The sequence below is a fragment of the Tupaia chinensis genome, unplaced genomic scaffold (assembly GCF_000334495.1).
Source record: "Tupaia chinensis unplaced genomic scaffold, TupChi_1.0 Scaffold000416_1, whole genome shotgun sequence".
NCBI classification, from domain to species: Eukaryota; Metazoa; Chordata; class Mammalia; order Scandentia; family Tupaiidae; genus Tupaia; species Tupaia belangeri.
This window is the reverse complement of record NW_006159921.1, coordinates 3874334-3901533: the sequence shown is the minus strand read 5'-3', so window position 1 is coordinate 3901533 and position 27200 is coordinate 3874334. Positions and strand designations below refer to the sequence as shown.

The 27200-nt window shown below is 37.6% G+C and overlaps 1 protein-coding gene across 2 annotated transcripts in view; it reads left to right on the top strand.

Annotated features, from left to right (window-relative positions):
• The window catches only part of ANKFN1 (ankyrin repeat and fibronectin type III domain containing 1), a 368177-nt gene that overhangs the window by 146504 nt on the left and 194473 nt on the right, over positions 1-27200 (top strand). Inside the window, exon 1 of one of the 2 annotated variants that reach the window (XM_027774263.1) lies at positions 3682-4115. The exons of the other annotated variant lie outside the window; for it this stretch is intronic. The gene's annotated coding sequence lies outside the window, so the exon portion shown is untranslated. Of the gene's footprint in view, positions 1-3681; positions 4116-27200 lie in introns of those variants that run through there. 2 annotated transcript variants of the gene reach the window in all.

Here is a 27200-nt window from a genome sequence, read left to right as displayed (position 1 = left end):
ATGGTGTGGCCATTCCCCCTGGGGGGGGTGATTTCTTACTTTCTGTCTCTCTGTCTCTCTCTGTCTTTCTGGCTAGTGCATGCGCCCTATGGCAAAAAACTCTCCTAAATAAATAAATAAATAAGTGACTGAATAAACATTGAGCCATCTGTTGGGTCGTGAATTCATCAAGGATGAGAGCTGAGCTTTGGTTATCTCTGACAGGCCCAGGATCGCCACCTCGTCTCTGAGGTACTGAGAGAGACTGTGTGGCCCAGACTAGAAGTTCCTCAAGCCCTCTCTTTAATATTCTAGGCATAAACATCTTCTCAATGTGGTTTAGCCACTTGGCAAATTCTTTCTTCAGGGGATACACCCTTGGAAGGGTTATTCAGCAGTCCTTTTGCTAAATTTCAGGTTTTGTTTTGTTCCCTGATTAGCAAATTGTTGATTCACCTCCTCCACCATGAGGCCTAATGTACTCAGGGAACAAAAAAATGTATTGCTATCAGCTCAAAAGGCAGAATAGCTATATAAAGAAACCAAATAATGCTTTCTCAAACCAAAATCTGGAATTGGCTTCAGAGTTAGCTCTGTTTGGGATTATCTGTGGCCCTGTTCCCCTTCAGTAGCTGGTAATCAAGAAGAAAATGCATGAGTGCCACTGGAAACCAAGTGATAGACTCACAACACTAAGGCCCAGACACCACTGCATGAAGAAAGGCTGGGGGCAGGAGAAGCCAGAAATCACTTCAAAATTCTTGGGCCACAGGCCACACCGTAATTCAGGTCACTGTACTTTGCCAAAGAAGTTTATCAAAGAAAAAGTCAAACTTACATGTTTTTGACTCTGGTTCTCTCTCAGAATGCTAGTGTTGGGAGTTAAACTGGCTTTCTCTATCCTGGGCAGAGATAGAAGTTTGAGCATTTGATTGTTTGATAGTACAGAATGTGTGGCCTGGTACAGCTTTTTTTTTTTTTTTTCTAATGTCATTACACTTTAGCAAAATAGCCCAAAACACAAAGAAGTTCGAACTGGAGCAAGGGCCTGACCTGCTTATTTATGACAGTGTCATTTAGGGACAACCCAAGTCTGGCAGAAATAACAGAACTTTTCTGCCACAGAACTCAACCCATTAATTTAGATGAAAATATTACTGAGTGCTGATTCTAAATACCCTCTACTCTGATACACTAAGAAACTCCCCAAGCAACGCACAGGGGACAGGCCTAAACCATCAGGGCCAGAAGACTCTTCACAGGCCATTTTGACTTGCAATCACCATTTTGGCAAAAGAATATGCATGGTCTTCCTGGCAGCATGATGAAGTTCAGTTCCTGGGACAGATACAGAAAATGACTAAGTGTGTTTGTGACCATTTCTGAAATTACATCAAGTAACAAAGAAGCCAATGTCCCTTCTCATTATTGACAAAGAGGAGACTGTGTCAAGTTAGCCTACTGAAAAATACCAGGTTTCCTCTAAGTTTTATCTGTTAATAACCACCCTTGGGAATTCAAAAACTATAGCCATTCCTCTGAAGACCTGTGTCATGATATGGAAGACTCATATGAAATGGAGCCAATTCACCAGATGGTCATCCTCTCTGGTCATATCGCTAATCAATCATTTCAGTAGAAAGGCAATATGGCATGAATTGAAGGGGAAAAGGTCATTTCCTTTCAAACATCAAAGTCAAGCCTTGGACTAACTTCTGCCTTATAGTTCTCAAAGGTAATCTTGGGGTCAGCAGGTGGTGTAGTGGTTAAGGAGCTGGGCTCCCACATGGTCAACTGTGGTTCGAATCCTGGACCTGGCATCTTTAAACTCACACTAGGCATGTGTTCATGTGAGCCTAAAATCTCAAGAGGAGAATGGAGGAGAAGGAATTGTGGCATGGCCATTTCCCCTGGTGGGGAGAGGTGGTTTCTCACTTTCTCTCTTTCTCTCTCTGTATCCAGTAAACACACATGTCCTATTTGAAAAAAAAAAAACTCTTTCTGAAAAAAAAAAAAAAAAAGTAATCTCCAGAACATTAGAATCAACATTACCTGGGAATCTGTTGCTCTCTCTTTAAACTTTTTGAATTAGAAATTCTGGGAATGGGGCCTAGCAATCTGTGTTTTAACAAGCATTCTTGATATTCCAATGTACACTAAGGTTTGAGAAACACTACTTACTCTGCATTAAGAAAACCTGGGTCCCACCATGATATATCAAGAAAGATGTGTGTGAGTGTGCACAAAATTACATTCACATATTCAGTCATTTTATTGTCTTTGTCCATTGTTGTCAGAATACCATAAACTTAGTAATTTATAATAAATATGAATTTATTGCCCACAGTTCTAGAGGCTGGGAAGTCTGAGATCTAGGGACTGGCATCTGAAAAAGTGTCTCCTTGCTCTGTCATTAATTGATGAAAAGCATCACATGGCAGAAGGGCAAAGAGGGTGAAAGAGAAAAGGGGGATGAACTCACTTTTCTAGTGATCCCAATACCACAACAGTAAACCCACCCCCACAATTACAGCATTAATCCATTCATGAAGGAAACGCCCTCATGGCCTAATCACCTCTTAAAGGTCCCACCTCTTAACACTGTTGCACTGGGGATCAAGTTTCTAACACATGCTTTTTAGGGAACACACTTAAACTTCAGAAGATAAATATCCATATACATAGAATATACACAAAAATTTACAAACATATGTATATATATGTAAAATTATTACTATATGTTAATAATGAATTTATTTATTTTAAAAATTCAAGTTTTTTTAATGAGATAGAGGTTTATTGAAACCTCAGGCTGATTGATACACTAACTGTCCAAGCCCTTCCTAGACCACTTCCATAAGTTTCCTGTAGTCTGAATACCATTGAGGGTGACCAAGTAAGCCAGCAAATCAGGGAACTTTGTATTGGCCAATATAAAATAGGCTATTAAGAATCTGCTGTACCATTTAAGATTCTCCAAAAATGGAAAACATTTGGCCTTCTCTGGCATTTATTAGGTTGTTGAAAAAATCATGATATATTTTTCTGTTTTTCTATGCAAAAATACATCATTACTTTCTCGACAACCCAATAGACAAATCTGGTTGACAGATTAAATACTACATATCTTCGGGGTCAGCAGGTGGCATAGTGGTTAAGGCACTGGACTCCCATGTGTTTGACCACTGTTTGAGTCCTGGACCCAGCGGCTTGAAACTCATAGCAGACATTGTGTGCATGTATGCCCAAAATCCCAAGAGGAAAATGGGGGAAAAGTATGAACATCTTCCCGTGGAGGGTGATTTCTTATTTTCTGTCTCTCTGGCAAGCACACATAACTTATAGCAATAACAACAACAACAACAAAAACTCTAAAAAACAAACAAAAAAACTAGCTATCTTCTTAAAAGACACTGGTTAGAATGGCAGCAGAAACCATGAGCTTTAGAGTCAGACAGACTGGTCTTTAAGTCCACTTCCATCTCTTGCCAGCTGAGTGACATTGGACAAGTGGTTTAAGCTCTCTGGTCCTTTGTCCCTTTATTGGTAAAATGGGAAGAGTGATAATATTGATCTCCTAGGAGTAATGCAAATATTAGATTAGCTAATACACATACATGGTGTGCTTGGCAAATACTGTTCAAACACTTGGTCTTACTGTTTTTCTTCTTTTACTGGGTTCAGCCATGGTGAATAGTACTGAAATGCCCAGAGATTTCTTCCTGTGAAGTGTACTTCATTGGATCTCTTTAGAATTGTTCTTCAGGGACAGTGAAACAAATGACTGAGAAGCAGAGTCTGAGATTTGTGTGAACTTTTGGGGAAAGGTAAGGGGTGAGAAGAAAGGCACAGGCCATGAGTGAGGGTGGAGGCTGCTTTGCATCATTGGCCTCTGAAGCTCTGCGGTGGCCACAGTTTTCCTTTCTCCTCATTGTTATGGCGGCGTCTGGGCAGAGAGAAGCTTTGGAGCCAGACCTCTGAGGCTGTGTGTGGTGAGCCTGCAGGGGCTGGCAGTCGCTAAGGGCGGAAACCACTGTTTGGGAGCTGCTGGTGGTTTAACTATTTCTGTTGCTCACTGCTGGAGAACAGAAAAGAACAGGAGAGCCTGAGCATTCTACATTGTGATTCTGTTCATGGTAAGAGCCTGCACACCAAGAGTTTCAAAGGTCTCTGGAACTACGAGTTATCAAGCAGCTTCTGGAACACAGGTTTTAGGTAGTGTTACGTCAGGACAACTCAGAGACTCTTGTTTCACTTATCTCCTTCTTATATTTCAAAAGATCTGGTCCACTACAGAAGTTGCTTGTAGCAGCCTCTTGAGAGCTATGAGTTTGTTAGGCTTATAAGGTCCTTGCCGTACATCTCAATGATTTACTCAGGACCCTTCTCATTAGTAACATGAGAGTGGTGATCCTCTGAAGTCCAAAGTAACCATAAGAGTATAAGTGTTTTCTTTTACCTCACCAGGCTAGAGGTTCCTATCACTCTGTTTCATTAATTATACAGGGGTTTTCAAAAAGTCCATGGAAGATGCATGTTATGAAAAACTATACATAGATTTCAAATTTTTGTACCAAAATAAACTTGTACTTAAGTTGCATTTTTCACCAGATTTTCTGAAGTCCCTTGTCATGTAAAATATACACAGACAGAAGAAAATGCACAAAGAGATAGTGTTATCTCTGATATCATTATGGATGACTTTTGCTTTTCCCTGTTCATCTTTTGTGTTTTTTTTTTATATTCTCCTTTTTCTACAATGAGCATATTTTGCTTTTATATTCAGACAAAAAGTTGAAGAACTATTATCATATAGTTCTGCTATACAAGTTCATGTCCACTCGTAATATAATAATAGTTTCTTGAAGACTTCATTACTCATACTCCTTCAATGTTCTTTGGCTTATTTTTGCAAGTCCACTTCCCTATATGTTCTTTGGTGAGTCTGCTTGGCCACACTGCTAGTTTATTGACTATCCATCTCCTGGTCCTGAAGCCTCCCACCCCCTGCTCTTATTAATAAATAACATTTTGGGAAACTGTCAATAGTATCTGACATGCTTGGTATGTCAAAAACAGGGGAATAGTTTATTTTTTCTGAAGCACAATATTTCCTTTTGTATATACTTAGAGGTTAATACATTTTCATCCATTAATAATAATTTTAGTTTCTGCATATATTTTCATGCACAATTTACATTTTGTTTTAACTACATCTGCATGAAGCACTTTTAACAACATGACCCTTCTAATTTTGAAGGTTCATTTACAAAATAAACAGATACAGGGGATTTGCATTTATTCAGGAGGGTTAAGTTCTAAAATGAGCAAATAAGGTAAATACCACTTATGATCAAAATTACTCTACCTCAGTAACATCAGCATAGACTCTTATTCCTCTAGCCTGGAACAGACTTCATCTGAGAACTCGGCTAACATGTTTAGAGACCGTACTGTGCAAAAATCTACACTTTAGGGACCAGCAGTTAGGGTAATGGCTATGTCACTGAACTCCCATGTAGTCAACCACGGTTCGAGTCCCAGACCTGGTCACTTAAACTCATGCCAGGCACATATGCGTGCGTGCCCAAGATCTCAAGAGGAGAATGGAGAAGGGATTGAGATATGGCCATCCCCTCTGGGGGGAGGGGGTGATTTCTCACTTTCTATTTCTCTGTCTCTCTCTCTGTCTTTCTGGCGAGTGCACACGCCCTATAGCAAATACTTCTCAAAAAAAAAAAAAACCCTACACTTTAAACTCTAGAATTATATTTAGCACTGTGAAATCTTACACAGGAGACTCTCAGAGTCAGAACCCAACCAAGGAAATACTAGACTCCTCTTTATTTTGAGACAACAGCAGATGAAATTGCCTAAACTATTTAAATTATTTGGGAGGGTTTATTTTCCTTTGTTGTGGTTGATGGTGCATAACTGCATTTGCCTGAGTAAAGGTGCATTTGGTAAGATCTTCCTCCATCTTTGCAGTACTTTCTGTTGTTCCTTGGGCTTCTCTCATTCCTGATTCCCTGATTCCCACAGAATGATTCTGATCCCTCCCCTGATATTCAGGCATTACTCATTGTTTAAACTCCTCTACACAAAGATAGCTTTGTATAGCTACCTTCTACATGAAGCCTTTATGGACTCAATAGAAAGTAATCTCGCCATACTCTGAAAGTTTCTGAGATGTTTATAAGTCTGTATTACATTTGTATTGATCTATGTCTTAGTTTGTCCAAGAGACTCTAAGGTTCTTGAAGACAGCATCCTGGTGTCTTTAACATCAGTCTTGGCTTTCAATCCTAGATCTATGCTTTCTAGCCCATCTTCCATAGATTACTAAATCCCTTTAGGCCTCCTCCTCATTTGGAAAATGGAAGTCATAGCGTAGATCACTAAAAGTTAAAGTAAACATTAAAGGAGATGCTGCATATTGAGGGGCTAGTACATTACCTGACTAATAGTAAACTCCAGTTAATTGCTAGCTGCTTTTATTTTTACTCTTCTTAGTAATTCATATAGTTCATTTGTGCTCCAGAAGCATTTGTTTAGTGAATGAAAAGATGAATGTACAAATAAATGAATAAATGCTATTACTCGAGTTCAAGTGCATTATTCTGAATTCTCAGTGCTCTGTGGAGAATTTACGCTTGTTATCTGTCTACAAATTCATTATAGAATTTAATGAACCAATAATTTTATGTAATTTTTAAGGCAGGTGTTAGGTACACATAGGTAAAATTTATATCTTGAGAAAGCTGCCACCAGTCCTATAGTTTAGACCTCATCGCACTCTATTTTCACCCATGAAATGTGAATTATAATGCTGCTCTGTGATTTTGCTTGGGTACAAGGAAAACCTGAGGAAAGCTAGGCCTTTAGGGAGAAATTTTAAAAACAGGGAATGTTTGGGATAATTTGAAGAATCAGACAATGAGTTCGTAAATTAGCATATTTCAGTTATAGAGGTTCCCGTCACATGGGACTCTAGATGTCACTCGATGAGGACACAGGGCAAAACCAGCTGCTTTTTGGGTTTGTCAAGCATCTCAAGTTATTTCTCAGGAGTTGGGGTTTGGCAAAGCCTGCAACCCACATTGCCAAGTCCTTCTTTCCCCCTTAATTTTTAAGCCCATGTGTATTTTAAGGGAAATTTAATCCGTATGTTTCTGTTTCCTTTACACTTAACTCATAAAAATGGTTTGTCAGAGCAATTTGATGTCCCAAAAATCTTTGGAGCCTTTTTAATGATATTTTTTAACCTTTCCCCCCTCCCTTAGACACAGGAAATTGCATTTTTTTAAAAAGAAAATGAATCAAACTGAAAGTCTCAAGGTCAGTATTTTTGGGTCAGACATACAAGCTCAAGTACAAATGCATTGGAGAATATGGCCTTTATTGCTTCTGTAGGACTCTGAAGATGTGAGAAAGATAATTCCACAGCCAGGCAAACATCAGTCATTGACAGTGTGTTGAGACAGAGTCCTCAGATAACTGACTGATTGCCAACCAGGCTGAGAATCTCCCTCCTGTCTGTATGTCTATATTAAGAAGTCTCTTTCCATGTTCCTTAGAATTTGGGTCTCTCCAACCTTAGTCAAATCCTGAAGTTCTGCATTAGAAATTCATGCTACAAGATCCAGGCAAGGTGGTACAGGTGATAGAGCACTACTATACAATACTGAGTCACATAGAAGACCTGAGTTCATATGCCAGGTTGACTTGAACATGCCAGGTATGTCTGCATGACCATGATCCTGGCTGGCTGAGAGACAGAGGATCACAGCATGGTGAGACCTTATTATGAGTGCCTCTCACTCTCTCTCACAATAAAAAATTAGTATTTAAAAAAAAAAGCCATACATACAGATAATCCAAAAGATTGTGACCACTAATTCCAAAGCATAGTAATGATCTCTAGTTTTCCACATCATCCCTAGAGAGAGAAAACAGGAGTTGGCATGCTACATTAGTAGCCATAGGCAATGTTCTCACAAAGATTTGTAACGATGCCATTTCTCCAAAGTTAGTGAGTTTGCTGTCTCTGGAAGGATGCATATAATGTCCCAGATAGCCACAGTACAGGCAGAAGACAGTACAGGCAGAAATATCCCATATGTTGGTGCTACCTCTCAGCCATAAGAGGGGATATTTGGAGTTGTTTCTCTTATATCAGATCCACATTAGAAGATGTAAGTCATGCCACCTCTTCTATCATAAGCTGGACTCAAACTCTAGTCTGTCTCTTTTCTTTGGCATACTCACTGCCAAATTGGATTGGGTCTTTTTGGACACTAAGGGTCACAGAGTCTCAGAGTGTATGTCATATAGTCATATAATAGTTTGTGACCATTCAACCATAAAAGCTTGGTTTCATCCCAAATGTTCTAAAACCATTGGGCTGGTTTATTCATCCCATTTTCATTATGTAGCATTAGAACTCTGTAATGTAATGTAATGGCCCGAGCAGAGGCCTTCTTTACTATAGGGACCAATAAAGCCATATGGACATTCATATCCCAAAACAAAGTTGCGAATAAGAGATCCTACCAAAGAGTCCTGTAGTTTTGCCATTCTTAAATGGGAGTAAGCACAAAAAATACTGAACTCATTGAATTATGTGTAAAATACAGAGATTATGGGACCAGCAGTTGGCGTAATGGCTGTCACTGGACTCCCATATAGTCGACCTCGGTTTGAGTCCCAGACCCGGTGGCTTAAAACTTCCGTTGGGTGCGTGTACGTGCGTGCCCAAGATCCTGAGAGGAGAATGGAGGAGAAGGGATTACAACGTGGCCAAACCCCCTGTGGGGGTGATTTCTCTCTTTCTGCCTCTCTGTCTCTCTGGCAAGCACATGCACCCAAATAGCAAAAACCTCTCCAAAAAAAAAAAAAAAAAGATACAGAGATTCTAAGGGTTTCTCTCCATTTCTAAACTAGCTTATGATAGAGATGGAACAGAGAAATTATAGACCTGGACAACTGAATGAAGGATGGGCAAGTCTATAGAGCATGAACACCAAACTAAGCTACTAAAACTGCAAATGATATTCATTTGAGATCTTAGATGAGAATAGAAAACAACTAACATGAAGCAGCCAATTTGAAAATTCAGTGAACCCACAGGGCCTGGTGGATAAGAAGGTTTTATGGAACTACTAAGTTGTAGGCACATACCATAGTCAGAAATCTACTACTGTTCAACAGTCTTGGCAGCAGTGATATGAAAAAGAACTACATAGATCAATTATTTTGAGCCAGGCCCTAGATTCTATATTATCTCACTGAATTCACATGGTAACTTTATACACTAAATAATATTATCCCCATTTTACAGATAAGAAAACTGTGGCTCCTAAAGTTGTTTGCTGGGTTAAGTAATTTGTTCAAATTTGCGTAGTTAATAAAAGGTCTGCAATCTAAACACAAGTCTGTTAAACTGCAAAGCTCATATTCTTTATTAAAATAAAAGCATTTTTGATTTACAAAGTTATTGATATTAATAATTACCTACTCAAACTACAGAAATAGAGCACAGAGTTAAAGTTGCCCGTAATGATACCCCCTCCCAAGATAATCATCTTATATTGGGTTGTCGGAAAAGTCATGATACTTTTTTGCATAGAAAAACAGAAAATGCATCATGACTTTTCAGACAACCTAATATATAATTTTTTTTTACACAAAAATGAGAATTGGTCTGGAACTTGCTCTTAAAATTTTTCCTTACATATCTGTTTGTGTCTGTAATACATAATACATGTGTACCAAGCTCTTTATGAATTTTTTTAATTGGCTATATGGCCTGTGTACTCTTCAGAGACAAAGAGGGAGAGAGTGGGAATGGTAAAAGGCACCCTCTATGATGGACAGTCATGCTACAATAACTTTTCCTCCATTCTCTTGGGATATTGGGCACTCACACACAGGCACCACGTGTATTCATTCAAGCCACCAGACCCACGACTCTACTTAAATCTATTAAATAATTTAATTGATCCCAACTTTTGGTGACCAAAGCACTGCCACAATGAAATACGTCCTATTTGTTCATATGTTACTGCACATTTGTTGATCAATACCTATAGGATAATCTACTAGAAATGCATTTATTGGTAAAAATATAATATGCAATCCATGCTCTGTCTACTATATAAGGCCACTTACTTTGCCTTCCACCAAGAATTGATGATTTATGCGTAGGTTGGATACCAAATTTTAGAGAAGTAATTTTATCTTTCCTCCTACTTCATCAGTAAATCTGAAAACTAACAACTCCATTAGGCTTCGGGTATAATTATCAACATGACCAACTCTGAGGGAGTACAAGGAGCAGAGTTCTTTTTTCAAATGTCTTTTGGATCAATATTATATGCAATAATACTTATTAATTTGTGCGCATGTTTTCAAAACATTGCACTAAATCCTCATTAAACAGTAGTGAACCAGGGAGCACACCTCCAGGCCACTGGAGTAAGAGGTTTGCACAAAATCCATCTGCTGCTTGGCACCAGACTGCTACCATCCTAGTTGGCACAGCCATGGTGTCTCCATTTCCTGATGCTTGCGTAGTTTCTTTTCTTTTTTCTTTTCTTTTCTTTTCTTTTCTTTTCTTTTCTTTTCTTTTCTTTTCTGTTCTGTTCTGTTCTGTTCTTTTCTTTTCTGTTCTTTTCTTTCTTTATTTTTTCTTTTTTTTCTTTTCTTTGTTAAGTTCATTTATTATATTTAGTCCATGAGTGAGAGACAGAGACAGATAGAGAGACATAGCACCCTGATAAGATTCACCACCATCTTTAGTCAGCCTAGATTATGGAAACATGTGGGCCTCGTATACTCAGGGAGGTCTCCGAATAGAAACTAGCCACCTTTCCATGTAAGTGTGTCTCATGGTGTTATGCTATACCACTGCACCACCATCTGGCCCCTCACTTCAACTTTTATGCTAAGAAACCACTAATGAGAACTATATAGAAAAGAGGTTAAGCTAGACTATTAAAGTGGATCAGTTTTAGTTGGTTATATTTTTTTTTATTTTGAGCTAACTGTAGATCTACATGTTGCTGTAAGAAATAATAGGAGGAGGTTTCATGTACCCCTTACCCAGTTTCTCCTATAAGTTGCATTCTGTATAACAATATCACATCCAGGATATTAATAATGAGATAGTCAAAAAACAGAACATTTTGATCACAGAAAAGATCCTTCAACTTGCCCTTTTACAACCATCACCATTTTCCTCCACACCACCTCTTCTTTAACTTGTAATAGCCATTAATCCGGTCTCCATTTCTATAATTTTTCATCTCAAAGATGTTATACAGATATGTTATACAGTATGTAGGCTTTGTGTTTTTTTGTTTTGCTTTGTTTTGTTTTGTTTTTTGAGGGTTTTGCTATAGGTTAAGTGCAATTGCCAGAGTGACAGAGAAGGATGGAGAAAAAGTGAGAAATCACCCCCAGAGGGTATGGCCACATTGCAATCCCTTCCCCTCTATTGTCCTTTTGGGATTTTGGGCATGCACACATGCCCAGCATGAGTTTCAAGCTGCTGGGTCTAGGACCCAAACTGAGGTCAGCCATGTGAAAGTCCAACACCTTAGTCACCCTGGCACCTGCTGGCCAGTATGCAACCTTTTAATGTTTTATTTTTACTAGCATAATTCTCTGGATATTCATCAAGGCTTTTCTTTCCTACCTGACTAGTGTTCCAGGGTATGGATATACCACAGTTCATTTAGCCATTCATTTATGGACAACTGGATTGTTTTCCATTTTTTAGCTATTATGAATAAAACTTCTATGAGTATGTGTGTACAGGATTTTATGCAAACACAAGTTCTTATTTCTCTGGGATAATTGCCCAGCAGTGATGTTCCTGGAATACATGGTTGTTGCATGTTTAGTTTTATCGGAAACTCCCACACTTCTTTCCAGAATGGCTATACAATTTTATATTCCCTCCAGCAATGTATGCATGATTTAGTTTCTCCCCATCCTCACCAACATTTGGTGTCATCATTATTTTTGGTTCAGCCATCCTGATAGGTTTGCAGTGATATCTCATTGTGATTTTAATTTGCATTTCCCTAATGTCTAATGAAGTTGAATATAATTTGATATGCTCATTCAATGGCTAATGTTATTGAATATAATTTCATGTACTTATCTCTAATACTTATTGGTGTATTGCCATCTGTACATCCTCTTTTGTGAAATATCACATATCTTTTGCCCATTTTCTAATCAGAATTTTTGGTTTTTATTAAGTTTTGAGAATTCATTATACATTTTAATATCTGTCTTTGTCAGATGTGTGTTTAAACCCATTCTTCATCTTATCTTTTCATCCTCTCAATAGGATCATTCATAAAACAGAAGTTCATTTTAATAAAATACAGTTTCTCAATTTTTCCTTTTTCCTTGATGCTTTTGGTGTCAAATCTAAGAATGCTGCCTAGTCCTAAAGTGTTTTTTCTGGAAGTGCTTTAGTTTTACATTTGAGTTCATAATCCATCTTGAATTAGTTTTTGTATAAGCTGTGAAGCTTTATTTGTGTGTTTATATGTTTGGTTGGTTTTTGCCTCAGGATATCTAATTGCTCCAGCATAACTTGTTGAAATTCTATCGTTCCTATGGTGGATTACTTTTGAACCTTTGACAGAACTCATTTGAACATATTTGTTTGAATTAATTTCCAAATTTTCTATTCATTTATCTATGTATCTATCTCTACCAATACCATATAGCCTTCCTTACTCTAGTTACATGGTAAATCTTGAAACTGCATATAATTCCTCCCATTTTATTTTTCTTTTATAAATTGTTTTAACTATTCTAGTACATCTGCCTTTCCAACTATATTTTAGAGAAATTTATTTTATAGCTACAAATAATCCTGCTGGAATTTTGACAAGCATTTTATTAAACTTACGTGCCTACTAGGAAAGAATTGACAGACATTTTTACTATTTTGAATCCTTCATTCCATGAATATGGTATGTAACTACATTTATTAAGCACATTCATTTTTTTTTAAGAGGATATAGGGTGTGTGTGTTTGCAAGAGAGACAGAGAGACAAAAGGAAAAAATCACCCCCAAGGGGGATGGTCACACCACAATCCTTTCGTCTCCATTTTCCTCTCAGGATCTTGGGCACACATACACACACGCCTGGCATGAATTTAAGCCACCTGGTCCAGAACTAAAACTGTGGTCGACTACATGGGAGTCCAGCGACATAGCCATTACACTAACTGCTGGTCTCATATTAAGCACTTTCTTGAATTTTTTTTCATCAATGCTTTGTAATTTCAGTTTACAAGTCTGGTATATGTTTTGTTAAATTTACTGCTAACACATTTTTTAAGCAATTGTAAAGTTATTACATTTTAAAATTGTGCCCATACAGCTGTTGCAATTAAACAGAAATACAATTGATTTTTGCATGTTCATCTTTTATTCTATGGCTTTGATGAACTCACTCACTAGTTCTAGGAGTCTTTTTGTAAATCCTTTGGGATTTTCTACAGATAATCATTTTGTCTATAAACAGATAAAGTTTTATTTTGTTTTTGTTTATTTTGTGTGTGGGTGTGTGTCTTTTTCTTTATTTTCTGACTTTCTTTCACTCACTAGAACTCCCAGAACTATGATGAATAAAAGTGGTGAGAGGTGATTTCATGACCTATTCTTGATCCTAAGGAAAATCAAGTCTTTTGCCATTTACTATGATGTTAGCTATATGTTTGGAAGGTGTTTTTAATCAGTCTGAGGATGTTACCTCTATTGCAATTTTCCTGAGAGTTATTATCATGAATGAGTGAATTAATATTGAATTTTGTCCAATATTTTTTCTGCATCAATTGATATGATCATGTGAGTTTTCTTCTTTCATCTGTTAATATGGTAAATTACATTGATTGATTTTAAATACTGAACCAACTTTATAGTCTTAGAATAAATAAAATTTGGTCATGGTGTCTAATTCCTTACATACATTGTTAAATTCTGTGCTAATATTTGGTCAATAGTTTTTGCATATATATTTATAAAGAATATCAGTTTGTGGTTTCTTTTTTTGGTACTTTGGTTTTCTTATCAGGGCAATATTAAGTTCATGAAATAAATTGTGATGTTCTCTTCTCCTCAAAGTTGCAAGAGATTGTGTAAAATTTTTATTAATTCATCTTTAAATGTTTGGTGGAATTCTCTAGTGAAAAATCTGGCCCTGGAAATTTCTTTTTTCTGTCTCCAAATTATGAATAATTCGGTTTTCTTAATAGTTGAAAGATAATTCAAATTATCTATTTCATACCGGATGAGTTGTGGTAGTTTGTGTTTTTTGAATAAATGGTCCGTTTCATCTAAGATGTCAGATTTGTGTTTGTAGGGCTGGCCCCATAGCCTTGTGGTTAAGGGAGCTGGATCTCACATGGCCAACCATGGTTCAAATTCTTCCCTGGAGGCTGGAAAAGAAATGCTGGCTACATGTGCATGTATGCCCCAAGTCTTGACAAGATGGAGAAATAGAGAAGGAATTATATCATGACCATACCTCGCCATAGGTCCCTCTCTCTCTCTAGCTCTTCCTCTCCATATATCTCTGTCTCTTGAGCACACATGCCCTCTGGCAATTAAAAATATGTTTAAAAATTGCTCAGTTTATTCTCATTATTTTTTAAAAGAACTATTTATTTAATTTTATTTATTTATTAATTCATTTTCATTTGACCAGAGAAAGACAGCAGACATAAGGAAAGTGAGAAAGGAAGCCACCAGGTCCAGGACTCAAACCATAGTTAGCTGTGTGGGAGTGTCCAGTGCCTTAACTACCATGCCATCTGCTGGCTCCTCATTATCCTTCTAATATCCACAGGGTCATTAATGATATCTCCATTTAATTCCTGATAATCAATAAATTATGTCTTCTTTTTTTCTTTTTCAGTCTTAACAGAAGTGTCAATTTTATTTATCTTTTTAGAGAACCATTCTTCTATTTGCTTTTTTTTAATTGCCAGAGGTTGTGTTCACTAACCAGAGAGAAAGAGAGAGAAAATAAGAAAGTACCCCTCATGGGCATGGAACCTTGAATGTCTTCTTTAGAGAAATGTATATTCAGATCTTTTTGTCCATTTTTAATTGGGCAATTTGTTTTCTTGCTATTTACTTGTTTGAGTTCCTTATGTATTTTGGATATTAAACATTTATTAAATGTATGGTTTTCAAGTACTTTCCTCCATTCCATAGATTGTCTCTACTCTGTTTATTGCTTCTTTTGAAGTGCAGAAACTTTTTAGTTTGAGAAAATCCCATTTAAAAATCTCTATTTTTGTTGTTGCCAGTAATTTTGGGGTCCTTTTGGGGTCCTACCCAAAAAAGTCATTGCCCAGACAAATGTCAAGAAGATTTTTTTTTCTGTTTTATTCAAGTGTTTTACAGTTTCAGGATTTACAGTTAAATCTTTAATCCATTTTGATGGATATCCATTTTTCCTAACACTACTTATTAAAGAGATTGAACTTTTCCCATTGTGTGTTTTTGGCACCTTTATCAAAGTCAGTCGATCATAGATAGGTAGATTTATTTCTGGGCTGTATGTTTGATTCCATTTCTTTGTATGTCTGTTTTTCTATGAGTACCATAATATTTTAATTACTACAGTTTTGTTGTTTATTTTGAAACCAGGTAGTGTGATGCCTCTGATCATATGCATAAGATTTGGCTACTGTGGGTCTTTTGTGATTCCACATGAATTTTAAGATTTTTTTTTCTATGTCTGTAAAAAATCCATTGGAGTCTTTTTAAATTTTATTTGGTGCTAATATTATTATTATTTCTTTTGCTATAGGGCATATGTTATCACTAGAGAGAGACAAAGTGAGAAATCAAGTTGCTAGCTCTGGGACCAGTGCCTTAATAACCAACATGCCACCTGCTGGTCCCTCCACTGGAGTTTTGATAAGCAATGGATTGAAACTATAGATTGCTTATGTAGTAAAGATATTTAATAATATTAATTCTTCTGATCAATAAACATGGGAAATATTTCCATTTATTTGTATCTTTTTAAATTTCTTTCTTCAGTGTTTTGTAGTCTTTAGTATACATACTTTTTACCTCCTTTGTTAAGTTAATTTCATAAGTATTTTTATATACTATTATAAATAGGATTATTTTCTTAATTGCTTATATCTATTTCTTCACTTCTGCTTGGTTTGGGTTTATCTTGTTCTTTTTCTAGAAATAGAAATTAAAGTTAAAGGTCATCACATTTAATAGAGTTTCATTTTTTGTTTTGTTGTCGCTGCTTTACAAAGGAGAAGCTCTAATCTTTCTAGGCATGAGACTTGGACATCACTTTTCTCATCTGTAAATTCAGATTCTTCCCATGCTACTTCCCTTCACAGGATTTCTCTGGGACTCAAAAGAATTACTGGGTATAAAAGACTCTACAAGTAGTCCCATCATCTTATGTTATTTATGTTACTTTATGATCACTCTTTGTTCCCAGAATCTAGAACTTTTTGCAATCTCCCTTCAGAGTTATGGTTCATTTAAAACCTTGGTCCTAAAGAGACAGACCCATTCTAGAACACCTTATTCCCATATACATATTCCCATCCTTCATCCTCACCACCCAATGTTAGCCTGACTATGGTGGATCTACCCTCCACATCCTGAATGGTGTTGTTTGGCTATCAAAAGCATGTCTCAATCTACCTAATAGTACTATTGGGTTCTATGTTTCCTCCACTCTCATCTTGGCTCTGAACAGCTTAAAATTAAGTAATACTTTTCTATAAGAAGGTGCTTGGTTTTCTACATGTACCTAGCTGTGATCACCAGGGTGTTTTGATCTGACCTTATCTGGAGCCCAGCCCTGCTTCTATAGTTTAACACCAAAATATAAAAGGAAATCAATCTCAGGAGCCCTTGGGTTTAGCATCTAGTTTTTCATTCCACTGATCTGATCCTGACTTATTTTCCCAATGCCTGCTCTCTCACACTTATAAATAATCTTCAACATAGGCAATTCTGTTCTTTGTTTCCCACTTTTGCAGTATTTCTTTCCTAATTCCAACTATCCTAACTGCCAGATATCTGCCCTTCCATAGTCCTCCCTGGACTTCTTTTCTTCTTCTCTCTCCAGCTGTTTAACCCTTGCTAGATCACTGGGAAAGTTACCAGCTTCTATCCTCACATCTTCCCAAATCTGCATCTGATTTTGTCACTGATCAGACATTTGTCGAGCACATACTTTGTACTAGGCACTATATTACACCTTGGGGTATTATGGTGGACAATAGATAGATTCCCTGTTCCCATGGAATTCAAAGTCTAGAACAGGAAGACTGACAAAGACTCAGTAAAGGAAGAATCATTACAAATATGGCTGATGCTTCTAGAAAAACAGCAAGGTGCTGAAGATAGAGATTAATGGGAATGAGGAAAGGATAGCTCCTCCCTCAAGAAATGGTATTAAAGTCAACACTTGAGGAATGAAAGGGCGCTAGTCCTTTGAAATCAGATACAAACGTTTTAGGCAGATGCAATGATATATGCAAAGGCTTTAACAAGGGTCCTCATGTAGAGCAGTGTAGATTGTTTCTTACATAAACAAGCCTGACCTAGGAAGTCACATAGCCAAACTCTGCTCTACAGTGTGCTGTGGAAAGAGGAAGGAAGAGGGTTTGTTTGTTTGTTTTTCTGATTCTCATAAAGAGAATCACATGGGCTAGTAGCATCCAAGACCTTGAGATGGGAAGACAATGGCTCTCCATCCTGTTCTCTAAGCCCTTGGGCTGCAGCCTGGGTTCACATCCTGGAGTCTCACACTTGATATCTAAATGCCATCACTATATGTCTGCCCATTCTAAGGAAACTAGTCTATATTCTATCTTATCTATCAAATGGTAACAACTCAGATTTACATGGCATTTTTTTTAATTAGTTGGAATATAATTTATATATAACAAATAGGTATACATGTGTTTGATTAGATGTGTCTCAATAATAATATATACCCACCTAACCAACACCTAACACAAGATATAGAACATATCCAACATGCCTAAAAGTTTCTTTCTGATGCTGTCCAATCAAATATTTCCATTACCTCAATCCTGGGAAACAACGTTCTAATTTCTACCACTATTGATTAGCTTTGCCAGTTTTTGGTCTTCATAGAAATGTAATCATATAGCAAGTATTTTATTGTGTCTAGCTTCTTTAACTCAATCTGATGTTTTGGAGATCCACTTATTCACATTGCCATGTGTCTCAGTATTCCTTCCTTTTAATTGTTGAGTAGTAGGCCATAGAATTAATATACCAAAATTTGTTTATCTTTTATTCTATCGATGACATTTGGACTATTTCTGGTTCGACTATTTTGACAAGCTGCCATAAATATTCTTGTACAATTCTTTTTGTGGGCATTTATGTTCCTTTTTGGGGGGTAAAATCCAAAACTGGAAGTGCTGAGTCATAAGGTACATGTATTTAACTTTATGAGAAACTGCCAAACAGTTCTCCAAAGTTATTATGCCATTTTATACTTCCATCAGCAGCCCATGTACATTCCAGTTGTTCCACATCCTCACCAACCACTTGATCCTAGTGGGTGTAAACTGCTGTCTCATCGTGGTTTTATTTTGCAACTCTCTGATGACTAATCATGGAGAGCACCTTTTCATACATTATTGACCATTTGTATATCTTCTGTTGTGACATGTAGAGTTAAGCTTTCAGGGTGACTCCTATTAATTCTGTGTTATAGATAAAGAAATTAAGACTGGTCAAGTTACTTTCCAAAGAGTCACAGCTAAGAAGCAGTAAACCAGGGAACCAGCAGTTAGCATAATGGCTATGTCACTGGACTCCCACATAGTCGACCGCGGTTCGCTTTCCGGACCCGGGCGCGTGTGCGTGTGTGCCCAAGATCCCGAGAGGAGAATGGAGGAGAATGCGGCGTGACCATCCCCCCTGGGGGGTGATTTCTCGCTTTCTGTCTCTATGTCTCTCTCTCTCTGTCTGTCTGGTGAGCGCACGTGCCCTATAGCAAAAACCTCTCCAAAAAAAAAAAAAAAAAGGCAGTAAACCAGAGCCTGTTTTTCAGATCTGACTCTAGTATTTCATTTTCAATGTTGTAAACATTTTCCAATAATGACTCTCCAACTTAACTTGCTTTTACCTGTAATATGCTACTTTATCCTGAGCCTCAGAGTCTTTTAGATAAGGGTGCAGTAGAGAATGGCACAGAAGTAGAGAAAAGACAAAAGGAATGATTTTAGAGTAACTGAAAGCAATGGTGATTTTTTTCTTCAAACAGACCTCACAACCATTTTACTCTAACCTAGGGTCCCTGGGTGTTGCTTGATGCCCTCTAAGGCAAAGATCTACTCTCAATCTCAACTATTCAATGCTACCATACTCAAAATAATCAGCTATTCTTGTTCAAGTATAAATGTATTTCACTTGGTAGCATATAGCTCCCTTCAGCCTCTTTTTCAATCCATTAAAATAGCCACAATTTCTCCTGCTCACATGCCACTTAGCACTAAATTAATATTTGGATGATAAAGTGTAAATGCTCCTAGGTACTTGATTTTCTTACTAATGTACATATCTGGAGGGAATAGTGAGTTTGTTATGGTTGTTCTTTGAGAAGTAAATGTATGCTGGAGTTGCAAATGTCACGAAAAATTCCTACTGTTTCGTGATGCTGAAAGTAAATCACTAAAAGAGCAATGAGAATGGCTGCCTTTGATAGGCTGAATTTGAGTGTTGAGGGTCTGAAGAAAAGGTAGAATACTGTGACCTCCCTTTGAGACTATCCAATCCTAACTAGAATGACAGCACAGAAGGCAGGCACTTGTTGCTGTACTTTTAATATCTCTGAGCAAAATCTTGGATTTTTCTTCCAAATAGTGAATGAAGTAAACAAGCCATTGAGTTTCTAATTCCACTCAATGTCTTTGCTCTCCTATATCCAATAGATCTGAAAATGCCAGAGAAGAATTACACCGAGTGCTTGGCATATGCAGTCCTTTAAAAGTGCTGAACAATCTTACACAGTGGTCAGAGTACCCCATTCAGACCCTCTTGTGTCTCCTCTCATGGGAGTTCTGGGTCTGGGGTAGAACGAAGGAAAAAAAAGTGGGAAAAGAGTCTGAAGACAGAAGAACTAGGCCAGGAATAAAAGAGCTCTGCCAACATCTGTTGGGGAAGACTAGAAAAATAGAGATGACACTAAAATTTAACAAGACAAATCCATAAAGCCTTCTGGAAAAGTGTTACACAAATTTTTTAACTTTTTATTTTTCCCTCTGTTTTCCTTTCTTGTCCAACTCATTAAATGCCCTTTCACTGTGGTGTGCTTTAGGTCAGATGCTTCTGACATTTGTACAACAAACCTGATCTGGTGTTTTTAGAGGAAAGGGGAAGAACTTTTTCCTTTCAATGAGAGTAATGTTAATCGGTAAAATGGCATTTACAGTCTAGTGTTTAACTGACAGTGCTGAAGGCTGTTCTAATTGCTGAGTCTTATCATAGGTATCTTCATTATATGTTTATGTAAATACAATTAGCTTTCTCCTTTCTTCTTGACCTTAGAATTTTGAATTCTAACAATGATTAATTACAAATAATTCTCTCTTCAATGATAAGATTTGATTCCATGAAGTTATGAAGATGAATTAAAGAAAACTGCCCTTTTGTCAAATTGGTGCAGTATTTCTTGTGGGGCAGGAAGGTGAACAATTTGGCAGGAGACTGGGTCACAAACCAGTCATGCAAATATCACCTAAGGAACTCTTAGCTTATGAAATAAATGGAGAAAGAGGACCTGGAAAACAGGGAAGTCCTCTTTGGAGATTTATTTATTTAGCAGTTAACCAAGGGTGAGAGGACCTTTCTGAAATTTGGTCTTAGGGGCCTAAAATTCAACTTAAGCCTGGACTGAGACTCCAAACAGAAATGTTCCTGGAAGAGCTTATAAAAACTCATTTTGACTGGCACTCAAAAGAAAAAAATAAATGAGGTGGACGGAGGAGAGTGTTCTCTATGGTTTGACTGACCACCAAAACTATCCAGATTCCTCACGCAAATCACCACCCACTGAGTGGGGTTCCCTGGAGTTACCAAAGAATTAAAAACTTCTGAACTATATTGTAAGCATCAGTCCAACGAATACAGCCACCTCGTTGGCTTTATTTAATGAAAACTGAATAGATGTAGGGTTCTATTAATGAATAAGTCACGGATGTCTACATTAGTTTTGTTTCGTTTTGTTTTTTTAAGCTAACATTCCTGGTACATAATACATATTTAAAGCAGAATGTAGTGCAGCATCAAGAGCTGTCACATATATTGACTGTGAAGTATCAGAACACATGTCCTTTACAGACCTAGAATATCTGGGTAGAAATAAAACATTCCATCTTCGTGGCAGAGATGTTCAATATGCTAAGCACTCTATTAGTCTCTTGATATCATAGCATGTTAAGAGCTATCAGTGGCCTTCAAGATCATCTAGTTTGACCCCTTCACTTAACTGAGCAGAAAGCTGGGAGTATTTTTTAAAAATAAAATAAAAGGCCAAGAGAATCTTTAAACAGATTACAGTGTCAAAAGACACTGCAAATCAACCTGCTTAGACCCTTCGCCCAAAAGGAAAACTAGACCTGCCTTCATCTCTGACTCATAAGGAAGGTGTGGATCCCACCCACGTAGTTAAAGCTTTCTTGCTAGACTGCTGCTTATTTTGAAGTTAACAAAGACTAAGGAAGTCTATTGTGAAATGTTTGTTTGAAGGCCCAGAAGCTAAACTTACACTCCTTGTCATGGTCATTTTGTAAAAAGAAGATGACAGATTGGAGCCGCAGGAGGGGAAAAGATTCCAGCAATGCTAGGAATAAGAGACCATCTGAACAAGATGCTATTTCTTTCTGGTTTGTTGTTGTTATTGTTGTTTTCCATGTGCTCCTAGAGGTATTATCAGATTTATCACCATGGCTAGGGACAAGGCTGGGAAAGTGGTGGAAAATATGACAACAATTTACCTTCCTAGTGTGTCCCTGAGTAGCCGGTACAGTTAACATATAATCAGACAATCTACAGCTGCACTGTTGCTTTGACAACTTCATTATGCCTTGGATCTTCAGCTAGATCATTTATTTTCCAAGCATGGCAATATATCCTGATATGCCTAATGAATGGATTGTAATTTTGTAAGCTTTTGAAGATGAATGTCTTTCCTTATGCTTAGCTTTGCCCTAAAATGGGACACAGTGGTAGATACAGTTAGGAAACAGGATTGTCATGCTCAGCTTTTTAGTGTGGATTGGGCCTCCAAACCACAAAGGCAGGTAATATTAGTAATTAGAATGATATACTCAATGAAGGTCACTTAATGCCCCTTGTTACTGCTCTTTGCCTGTCTCTTTATTTAACTTTGCTACAACCAGGGCATTCTGCAAAATAAGGTGGCCTTGCTGAGGATATAAAATTAGTTAATTACTGGTTCTGGAAGTGAGATGGGCTTTGGCAGATATGCATATAGTTGCTAATGATGATGTGAAATGGAAGAACAAGAAATGAGAGAAGTAAAAAATGTGGCCCATGTATAGTATTTAGCACTCAAGCCATAATTTTTCTAGAAGTGGATGAAAGTATGTTCCTCTTTAATTCTGCTCAATTAAACACATATGTATTCAAATTATTTACCATACACAGGATTCAAGTATATGCACTAAGAGAGAAAAAAATCAAAGGTTAACAAAGAGGCCCCAATCTTGTCTGGATTTCAACCCAGTTAGGAAAATACAGCCCCAAGTAACTTTAATGAAGTTAGTGCTTAGATTGCTAATATATTTACAAATTATACAATGAGAGAGAAGAAAGACATTCATTCTACTTAGGGGCATAAAAGAGGGGTTAATATGTTGCTTCAAGGTCACCTTCCTTAGTCCACCAGCCAATCTGAGTTCTTATTTTAAGAAAATCTGGTCTCCTGGGAATCTTAGTTCTGAGAGTTAGGATTCCTCATCTTAGCTGATTGATTTCTAAGTGCTTCTCGGCCGTCACTGCAAATGATCAGTTCCAAGTATCCCAAATAAAAGTGGAGAAGCCAGCATAAAGAAAGATGTAAGAACCTTACAGCTTTTACCCTCTGGTCTGCCCCCACACCTGTTTTCTTGATTGTATAAAACTAAACTCTCTCAGGCAGACTCCTGTTGGCAGCTAGGGAGTAGAGACTGACTCTGTGCTAATGCTTTTAATTACAGGTATTTTTGATGTTAAGATTTTTTTTTTTACATTTTTCTTTAAAAAAGGAGAAGGATAAGGAAAAGGAAAACATGGGTGAAGGAAGAAAAGTTTGCCAAAAATTCAACAAGGTTATTTATTCTTTAGTACATATATTGACTCATTATCTTGGGCACTTTGACTTGCCTACTGAATGCTTACCTTATGGACTCCAACTTTTATGCTTCCTAATGAAGATTCATAAAATTTGAGGTGTAGTTATACACGTACATAGGGCTTCAGGGAGGTTAAAACCATGAATCTGCTAATTGCTTTATTGTCTTAATCTGAACAAATTTTCTCTGGCTTATAAATGAGCAAATCATAGAGCATTAGCCATTTCATTTTTAAATTGAGAATTCTGCACAACTTTCTTAAAATGTACACATAGAAATCATCTTTGACTTTGAATTGCCGACAAAAGACCTTCATGGAGAAATGGCCAAAATGCTTGTCATAAATGGAGAGGGATCCCAATGCCTCTGTGATGGATCATAGACCTCTACCACAGCCCCATTACAATCCAAATCCCACTACACAGAGACATGACTGAGATTTAGTTAGCAACCCACTCACTGCACATGCTATTCGTTATGACCAAATCGAGTACATCAAAGAATACAGATGGCCTTGGGGATGGTTGTTAGAAGCAACCTGTACGGGCTGTTCTTGGAGAGATTTAAGCGAATACTGCCACCTATTGATAGGTGAAAAATATGCTACAAATTCCTATTTGGACCTGACATTGTGCTAATGCTTATCAGACTAGATCTCATTTCTCAGACTAGATCTCAGCTGGCCGAAGCATTTTATCGGCCCTAAATTCATAATTCTTAGTACATTTCTGATGAAAAATAATTATGTTACACTAATTTAAAACAAATCACAAAACGTATTCCAGAGAAGAGGCAAAGGAGCAGGTAGAAATACGTCTGAGACATGGGTTTGAGTCTCAGCTCAGCCCCTAAACACACATAAACAAGCTAATTAATCTCTCTGAATTTTAGTTTTCCCATCAGTAAGAAGTAGATAATCCTACTTTGAAAGGTGTGAGAATTCAGTGATATTGCTGCATGGCACACAGAAAGTACTTGATAAATGGCAACATTTATTATTATTTTTTCAGTGAGCTATTAAAAGTAACTATTTGTGATGCAATGATTGGTAATAAGACAAACCACATCATGTATCAGACGCTGGTGAACTTTTCCATATGAGTCAATTACCCTTCAGCAAAGTTACTTGTCTACTATGGTATCTTTGACATCCAAAATTAGGACAGTGTGAACATAAATATTAGAACTTTAAGTGTGCCAATTGAGAAAATGAGGATAAATGGGCTTCATTACCAAATGTCTCCTGGCTGCCCTAGAGGATATATGGGGCTGAGCAGATAAAGAATTATGATAAAACTTTGAGGCTGTTTATAAATGGGGCTTTGTGACCTGCTGGATAAGGTTGAGACTTACAGCCAGACCTAGGAGGCTCACATTCCTTCCTCGGCATGGTGTGGGGGATCCTGGGCTCATATAGACAATAGGGGATTCATAGCTTGAGAATTCTAATGATGACTGAAAGGAGGGTGGCAGCCAGAACAAGAAGACTTTTCAGAAGCATGGACTCTGATTATCACATCAGTGCTACAGCCCGGAGAGAGGCTGCTGAGAGGACGTTATGAGGCCGTTCTTGGAAAGCTTTCAGTGAAGTGTTCGCAACCTCCTCAAGAGAATCCCATTTCTCAAAACTGCAACACTGGAAAATCTCACATGATTAGTTCAGATAAACACTTTGTCATCGAATCACACTAGAAGTCACAGGAACCATTTCTTTTTGAAGAGTCTTTTTGAATGTCATGTATCTACTCTCCAAGACTTAGAGAAAATTTCCAGAAGAGGGTTTCTCAGGATAATTTGGGACCCGTTACTTTTAGACTGAAAGATTAACTGGAGCTTAAAATAAAATAATCAAGAAATAACACGCCTATGAAGGTCTGCACCTTTTGAAAAGGTCTGCTTTGGATTGAATAGCCAATGCCCTCCCCCACCCTTTTCTTTTTTTTCTTTGGGGCTTAGAAAGTGAGAGGGAGGAGGAAGAGTTTCACATTCATTACTAACAACTTCGCACATAATAAGCACGTTCAGATACACCCTGGGGTGTTAGTTTTCTTTTCCTATTTTTTGTCCCCTTTTTAGCAGCTTTTGATAAGTAGCACATTTTATTTTTTGAAAAAAGAGTCAAGCCGTTATTGAGCAGCCGCACCCTAAGGAAGGTCAAGAGATTAGGGAACGGAAGTAGGCTGGCCAGGCTCTCCTGACCACAGTAAAGGACTGCCACTTTCTTCTTATAATTTAATTTTGAGATTTTTGATGAAAAGGCACTCCCTAAAAAAAATAATAAATAAAGGAAAGAAAAGAAAGAAATGAAAAAATCTTGCTTAAACTATCGAAACATGATCACTTTGAATTTACGTCTTACAAACCAACCACAGGACAGACATACATTTGTAATGATATATGGACATTCTCAAAACATAAGCAGGATTTTGTAGGGGAAAGTGGACTTACTGGCTTCTGATATTGATGGACTTTGGCTTAATTTCACTATTATTCTGAAATTTTAAAAGTTGAATTTCACAAGTCAGAGGATAGTATAATGAATCTCTGAATTTAACTAGTTCAACTCTATTATTTTACAAATGGAAAAAAATGAGGTCTAACAATGAAAAGCAACTTGCCCAAGGTCACACAGCTGGTAAGGAGCAGCTCAAGGATTCAAGCTCAAACCCAGGTTCTTTCCACCGGGCTAAACAACTCCAGTGAGAAACTTCAAACACTCACATTTAATGAGAAGCTTTCTTAGAAAATTTGCATCCATTCCTCCTACAAATGGCCCTGCTTCTTTCTAGAGGCAGTTCATCTGTCACAACCTGGACTTCACCTGGAACTAAACAGTTTCAAAGCAGTCTAGGTAAATTCATCTGACCCTAAGGACTCACTCCTCTGCTCTTTTCTCTGTCTTAAAAAAATACATAGGCCCAACCACAGTGGCACAGGCAGGTGCCGTTGCATGATACTGAAGCACTATGGAGGCCTTGGGTTGGGACCCTGGGTTGATCTGAACATGACAGGCAGGCCCAGGAGTGTGCTCATGATCCTGGCTGGCTGACAGGCTGGAAGGGCCTGGCAATACTGAATTAAAGGTGCCAGCTTCTGACTATTTGTCTCTCTTGCTCATTAAGTAAATAAGTAAAGTTCATAGGCCATAACATGAATGCCCAAATTACCTCTATGTGTGTATACTAGAATCAATTGTTACCATCATCTGCCATCACATAGGCTAAAACTTTAAATGTCACTTTCAGCTTCTTTCTCTCTCTCTTTCTCATTCTGTATCATTGACAAGTTCTGTAAGTTCTACCTCTAATGTCTGTCCCACTTCCATCTCTTGATTTATCCTCTCACAGGCCCTCACCATCAGTCTTCCTGCTTCCAGCTACTCACGTCAGTTCATTGTCCACAGTGACTTGAACAGAGGGATCTTCATCATCTGCACTGACATTTTCCTTCTCAAATCCCTATCATTTGTCTCCAGTCTAGCCCCAGCCTACTTTCTGAGATAAGTTCCATTACATTCTATCACCACACACTCCTGTCCACTTGTCTACTCATAACTCCCTCCAATTGTCCAGAACCTCTGTGCCTTGACTCTATGCCTCCACTCCATTCCTTTTTATTTTCAGCCTATAGTGGTCTTCATTTCTCCAGATCCAGTCCAGAAAGTGCCCGTCTGAATTTTCCCTCTGCATTCCAGAGAAAGGAATAATTCTGCTATGTTCCCTCAGCACATTGGTCATACTTTTTTTATGGCACTTGTTTCACTCTGCCTTGCATTGTAATCTGTTACATCTCTTTC